At 42.7% G+C, this 7500-nt stretch overlaps 1 protein-coding gene across 1 annotated transcript in view; it reads left to right on the top strand.

Annotated features, from left to right (window-relative positions):
• LOC118794284 (serine/threonine-protein kinase LMTK1-like) overlaps positions 1–7500 on the top strand; it is a 43801-nt gene that overhangs the window by 13077 nt on the left and 23224 nt on the right. The gene's annotated exons all lie outside the window — the stretch shown is intronic.

The raw sequence follows: 7500 nt of genomic DNA, 5'->3' as shown, positions 1-7500 counted from the left end.
TAAATCACCATGGATAATAGTGTCCGCAAAGCCAATAAATAATAGCTAATTGAGTGCATACAGTCCATGCAGGGAGAATCCTCACAGGCTAACGCTGCACTCCGCCTCTGTGTGGCCACTGCTCATCCAGCCACACTGAAGAAAAACAAACTTTTTTGGTCAAATCCAGCTGGAGCCTTTGAGATGCTGAGCTCTGCTCTGCGCGTGTGTGTGTGTGTTGAAAAACCGGTTATTTCCGGTTGTGTAAAACCCCAGCCCGGCCGGCTCGTCCCTGTCCAGCACTGACAGGCCTCTGCGTTCATGTGGTGAGGCTGTGTCACATGTTCCCCAGGGCCCCCACGGGCTTTTGTTCATCCCCACTCTTGGTTTCATCGTAGCTCTCTGTTCTGTTCAGGCAGGAAATGTTCCCTTAAAAATGGGGATAGAGTGGGGAGAGAGATGATTCAGGCCCATGTTTTAAACATTAGGGACTGTGACAGTGGCTGGGTTCAGAGGGAAGTCGGTGAGAGCTTTAACATCTGAAAGTTAAAAGAAAGTAGTTGAGATGCTCTGTCGTTTGACAGGTCGGTTTAAGCAGGCCACAGCCGTTGGCTATCACACACGGGCACGATGGCCACTCCCTCACCTCACCAAGTGTGACATCACAATAACGTTACACCTCACCACCTGTGACATCACAATAACGTTACACCTCACCTCACCTCACCACTTGTGACATCACAATAACATTACCATGAATTTTGTCTCCGAACATCCTTTGTTATTAACTTCTCACTGGCTGCCCTACTTGTAGTTTTTGACATGGCTGTTAATGTTTGTTTTGGGGTTGGGGTGGGGGGAGTCAACCAGTGTGTGTGCATATGCCCCCCCCCCCCCCCCCCCCCCCATTGCCATGTCCCCCTCTCCCCAAGCATCAGAAAAGACATGAAGGGGCCCACAGTGATCACAGTCAATCCTTTCTCTCTGCCTCTCTCCCTTTCTTCCTCCTTCCATCTCTCTCCCTCTCTCCCTCTCCCCTCTCTCTCTCTCCCTCTTATTGTTTGGACAGGATTTTAATAAAAGGGATATGAGCTCAGTTTAAGTGTTTTATTTTCATTTTGCTGGTGCAGAAATTTGTGCTCTTGAAATATTCATGAAAGTCCTCGCTCTCACTGAGGCTTAGATTCGTTTTAAAGGAGGAGGGGAGAAGAGGCCATTTAATCAGGTCTGGGAATGCACTGCTGATGCAAGTGTAAAATTAATGAAATATTAAACAATGTTTATGTATTACCAATATTAACAACATTTTATGGCATGTTTTATTTCCTTTCCATATTAGTGATAAATGCGGAAGAAAGCCATCGTCATGATCATCACCATCATCATATGATCCTCAGTGAATTGATTGGTTACGTTGTGATTGACAGTTTGGCAGTTGGTCTTTCTCCTGTCAGTTGTAGATTACAGCAGCAGAGATGGAGTGCAATGGCAGCACAGCAAAGAACAAAACAGGATGTTTCCTGTAGTCCATGGCTACATGGCTACGTGTTGTGGTTACCTGGATTTGGAAACAGTGGACTCCATTTCCCATCAGCCATCTGTGTCACACTTCCTGCCCATTGCTCTCATTCTTCACCGTGTTGCCTCGGTCATGTGGGCAGCCGAGGGCTCAGCTGTTTAAGGATCGGCAGAACATGGCAGCAGGGTGTTTTGGGTAACAACAAAAAAAAAAAAACAGAGCAAAACAAGGGTGATTTACCGCTGATGGCAATGTGACGGGATGGGCCCATTGTGTCAGTTCCCACGGCAACACCCCAGAGGTTACCACGGCTACACGGTGTGCAGGAATTGTGTTGTTAAAAGACCTTCTCAAAATTACATTACATTACATGCATTTAGCAGGCACACTTATCCAGAGAGACTTCCAGCACAATAGAACGTAAGTGTATCCACATTAAATATTCTTAAAATGAATATGTATCCCCACCCAATGTAAATTTTTGGGGCATTTTATATATTGTTGTTTTACCCTGGAAGTATGCTCCTGTTGCCCAACAAGAGAGCAGTATGTGGTATTTTAGGCCTAGCTACCTCTCCTGGGCATTCTGGTTCAATATTTCAGACACGTTTTTGGACCAATGGAAGTGTAAGCAGTCACATAAAATTAGTGTCATCACCGATGGTTTCTTCAGCCTGGGAGACTTCAGACAGTAGCTGTGCACCTGTTTATGCTCGTCTTGTGTGGGAATCCACTGATGCACTAAGGCTGTTGCCATGGCGTGTTGCTAAGAGGTCAGTACTGTAGCAATCCTGCTACTCGATCTGACTTTCAGTTGCCATATGAATTTTCTAAATGCATGATGGTCTTACCCGTGAGCACTCAGTCCAACTGTTGGCTGTCCGACTGTTAGGATAAAAGGAAGTAACTGTATTTCAACATACAATATAACGAACTAGTATTGTTAACACTTAATAACTACAATTAATTCATGTGATGAGTCAAATGTGTTTGGCTGAGGAAATGTGTTGATTTTATGAGGGGTGGTTTTTTAGCTTTAGGGGGTCTGGTGCATATCATACAGCTTCTAACCTGTAGGGAGAGCTGTTGGGGGAGTGAGTCTATACACCACAAACCATATAAGTACAGTACTGAGGTGCTGACAGCCTCCAGTTGTCTTTCCCTGACTCCGTAAATTGATGGGCTTGCTGTAGGCCCGTCTGGCCTCCCTGCTGAGATCTGCTGTGTCTGTGCCTCCCAGTTGCTGTGTGTCTCGGTGATTAGGATGACCCCTGACCCCATCAGAGGCCATCCCCAACTTTTTTACTCCTTGCCTGTCATATGCTTCACATTCCCATTTTTCTCCAAACAGGAATAACAGCCTCTCAGTCTCTGTGAGGCTGTTAAACTCAGGGCAGGTTTGCCTTATTTTGTGTCAGCAATATGCCCTGTACTTTTCAGATGTGGTCACGGAAAGCACAGCTCAGTGTCCACCTCTTGAAAATGACAGTCTGAGTGAACACAGCCTGTCCTGTTAGGGCGGCCATGTCTGTGGATGTCTTCAAGCCTTGTCTCACAGCCTTGATGGCCAGGTTGTGCTCAGTCACTCTGTAACTTTACCAGTGTTCCTGCGTTTTGGGTTTTTCACCGTGGTCAGACAGTCAGTCACGGTGTATTCCCCTTTTAGGGCCAGATAGCATTCCAATTTGTTTTTTGCTCCTGTTTGGGTGTCCCAGTGAGTAATGTAATTTTGCTTTGTGTTGATTCAAACTGAATCTGTTGTCACTGCGCTGTCCTGCAGCTACTTGGTGTTAGCAGGTGTTAGCTTTGTCACCCCTGAGGGGACTCTGTTCTCAGCTCAGCGCCTTTGCAATGACAGTAATAGGGTTCACTCTTTCTTAAATGAATCCAGAATTTGGTTCCCCTTTTTTTGCATGTCTTTTTTTTTAAATGTATATTGCACTTATTCAGCCTTGCATGCATGTTAATTGGTTTGCTTTGAACTTGTGGGATAATTTTACAGGTCTCTGCATGTACAGTTTCTATTGGGTGTTTGTCTCATTTGCAAAAATGTGTCTGTGAGCTGATCTCACACTGCACTGTTATAAAGAGCAACAGGTTGAATGATTGATTTGAGGAATCTTAAACACATTTTATTCCTGCTTTTTTACTTATGGCATTCTCTTTCACTTCGCTCACTACAAGCTGAAGCTCTCTGTTAAGCTCCTCTGAGGCCTCAGTTGGGCTAGGATGTGCAGAATTCCAGGGTTTGCTGTCTGGTGGTAGAATACTGTTTGTTTTTCTGACATCTGGGTCCTTTTGGAAATACCGTAGGTTGCTTTAGACATGTTTACTGCCAGGGCCTAGTTCTGGCAGTACCCCCTCATCAGATCTGGACACTGCTGATGCCCCAATGGGTATCAACAGAACCAGGTCATCTGCATGGAGCAAGAATTTAATCTCACAGTCAAACAGAGCAAGGCCAAGAGAAGCAGATTACTTCCAACACTGCTGCTAATTCACTTACATAAATGCCAAGAAGTGTTGAACTCCGGCCTCGGTCCTGTCTCAGTCCCTGTCTCCCAAGAGAGGTCATTTGCCCCTTCATTGATAAAATGCACTTATTTCTTGAGTACATAGTTTTTACAATGTCATAGATACCGGTGTCAAGAAGTTAAACAGTCCATCATGCCAAATTGAATGAAAGCTTTCTTGTAATCTCTGTATGAAGCCAAAAAAGGTCTTTATTTGTTTTATTTTCATGCTTGTTTATTAAGGTGTGAGGGGTTTGAGCCCTGCAACCTGACCTGAACGCAACGGCACTGTCTGAAATGTGTTGGGTTCTGACAGTTCAGGCTTGTAATTGCATTGTGGCATTCAGTCTGGGGTTCACCTTTTCTGGATGTCTGAAATCTGGGCTAAAATCTCGTTTTGAATGAATGACATACACACAAATGCAGTTAATGTTTTTTAAGGCTACCGAACATATCAAGCTTGAAAAGAGGATTAGTGTTTTTTTTTTTTTTTTTATTAGTGAGACAGGGAAAACTTATTTTCACCCAAGTACCCTTAGTTTTCCGGAAATGTTCTGTTTGTTTTGTTGATCTGTTGAGCAGAATTTTCCCACTAGTGTTTGTTTACTTGTACATGCATTATCCACCATATAGTACATTGCTTTTTTTTTGTAAGGACCACTGAGTGCTTTAAGGAAAAGGAGAGGTTTTGGTAAGATTTTGATATATGTAAGCTACTGAACATGATTTTCACTTGAGCTCATCATTACCAGTAGCCGGTTTGATAATTACTAGCATCAGATGTCGCACCTCCTGTAGCTGATGTGTCTTTGAATCTTATTGGAGATAAAAGGCGGCAGTGCAGGGTAGTGGTAAGGAGCAGGGCTTGTAACTGAAAGGTTTATGGCTCGATTTCCTGCTGGAGCACTGCCATTTTACCCTTTGTCAGTACTTAACTCAAAAAATCCACCTGTATAAATGAATAATATGTCAAACTGTAACCTATGTAAGTTGCTCTGGATAAGAGTGTCTGCTAAATGACAATAATGTAATGTAATATAATGTAATATAGCCCCTTCTGTAACTTATGGCTGCTGTATATAAGCATCAGTTTGGGCATGCTGTGTGACTCACTGTTTTTTTTTTCTTCTTTGAACTCCTCCTTTCATTTCTCTTCCTAGGAGAAAGGAGAATGCAGTGGATTCTGGGAGCTCAGAATTGCTAATTCTTTAGTTTTTCATAAATGTGAGTTTGTTTGGATTAGTTAGTTGGTGAAAGCTGTCCACAGAGGGTGATATATCTCCCTACTGCATTGCTCATGCCTTTTTGCAGTGATTTATTTAGATTCTAATTTTCCCAGAACTTGTTTGAATCAATAGACTCCTCTATTAGTGTCAGGTATTACTGTGTATATTGTTTTCTTTTCACTCTAAGTGTGAGCCTGCGTAACGTAAGTGCCTCTGTATAATTTACACATAAATCTGGATCCTATTATTTTTGATTGGATAATTGTCAAGTTTTATTCCTATTTTCGCTACAATCATTGTCAAACTATCCTTCCTCATTTGTGTCTTTCTGGTTGTTCTTAATTTTTTTTTCAGATTTGAGATTAGAGCTGATTTTTCATTAATGTTATTGACAGTATTAATGTGGAGATATAGTATGTATGCCAGAAATCTAAATTTTTTGGTTTTCGTTTTCTTTCTGATACCTTAGTGCACTTTTCCATGGTGATCTGAAGTGTGGTTTAATATTATACAGCTTGCTGGGCTCTACGAGTGTAGTGGTCTTAGTTTATGTCCTTCTGAGAAACACAGTAAGTTGGCTATGATCAGGCAAAGGAGTTAGTGGTCTGACTGTGTAAGGGTTCTGTAAAAATATGGATCTACATCTGTGGTCACATAGCCTACTGTACTATTACTAACTGTAGGTGTCTCTTCCATAAGAGTCCCTCCATTAGCTAACATTGACCATGTACATTCCCAGTATTGGTGCATCATCCATAAGGGTCCCCTCTTAGACTACCATTGGCAATGTACAGTCCCAGTGTTGGTGCATCTTTCATAGGATTCCCCCTGTAAGCTACCATTGGCAATGCACAGACCCAGGCCTTGACGAGGCTGCTAAAGTTGTTTCCTGATTTTGTGTTTGTGGTTCTGCCACAGTGAGAATAAACAGGTGAATGAAGGTGGCTCTGGCCACATGTGTGTGTGTGTGTGTGACCCTGTGTCCTGTAAAGTATGGTTCTTCACCAGTGCTGGCGTTCAGAGTCACACAGATCAGCACGTTTCTTTGGGCCTGGAAATCTCTGTCCCTCTCGCTCTCCCACTGCCTTCATTGCCTCTCTGTCGATCTCCCCTCCGCCTTTCTCCCTCTGGCTCCCTCTATCCCCTTCCTGTGTTCCTTTCACTATCTCTCTTTCTGTCTTGCTCTCTTTCCCTCTCGTCTCTTTTATTTCTTGTATCGTGACAAATAACACCATAGTACATGCTGACACTACTGACTCCAGATGCCCTTTCAGCAGGATGGAGGAAACGTGTTTTTGGTTGTATTCACAATTATCAATGATCTATCACGGCTGCTGTTCAATATTTTTTAAAGAACTCAACACCACAGTTAGGAGAATGCTCTTCTGAAACATGCTTATTTTCAGGGCAGTGTGCAGGAAAGAGAAGATCAACTTTGGTACACTGTTTCATTTTATTTTTAACAGAACTATACGAACAGAGGACTGTTGCATTTGTGAAATTGGGTCATGTATAAAACTGATGTATGTGCTCATTAAAATAAATGATAATCCTCCACATCAGGTGGAAGTACTTTGTAAAGTAAGTGAGATGGATAGGATGGAATTAGCATGCTGAGGCTCATGAGGCACTTTGTGTTTAACAGTGTTGTTTCTCTCTGCTTTCTTCGGGTGGTTTCACGGTGGGTTACGTGTTGGGGAGGTTGGTTTGATTATGGTTTTTTACTTTGCTATTGTATCATGTAAATATTTAATTTTTTTTTTTCCAAGCCCTTGGTTGAAATAAAGGGCTTTTATAAGTCAAAAAGTCTCTCTGTTTTCTGTGTGTCTTATCTGTCACTTTCCCTCTGTCTATTCATCTTCCTTTCAGTTTCCAGCTCCCTCTTTCTTTCACTTTCCTCTCTCTCTCTCTCTCTGGGTAAGAGCAGGAATACATGAAGATAAAAAGCTATACGTCAGGCCGCCCATAATGGCACAGCCAGCCTCTGTGTCACCTTCTGTGGCATTGGAAGAGGAGGGAATTTACTTACTGTCACAGTGTCATTCGTCGGAACCTGCCAGGTCTTGTGATGTCACAATGTTTCTGACAAATGAGCGTGGTCTTTCAAAGGAGCCTGACAGTGCTGTCATGAATCAAATAACCACGTTTCCTTCTCCTGCACAATATATGTTTTGAGGAAAAAAAGGTGATATCATCGCAGCATGTTACTACACAACCTAAATTCAGAGAGCAGATTACACCAAGAGTGTAACTGCAAAATGAA

This window comes from Megalops cyprinoides, chromosome 19 (genome assembly GCF_013368585.1).
Source record: "Megalops cyprinoides isolate fMegCyp1 chromosome 19, fMegCyp1.pri, whole genome shotgun sequence".
NCBI classification, from domain to species: domain Eukaryota; kingdom Metazoa; phylum Chordata; class Actinopteri; order Elopiformes; family Megalopidae; genus Megalops; species Megalops cyprinoides.
Note: the sequence above shows the minus strand (reverse complement) of the source record. Positions and strands in the feature narration are given on the sequence as shown.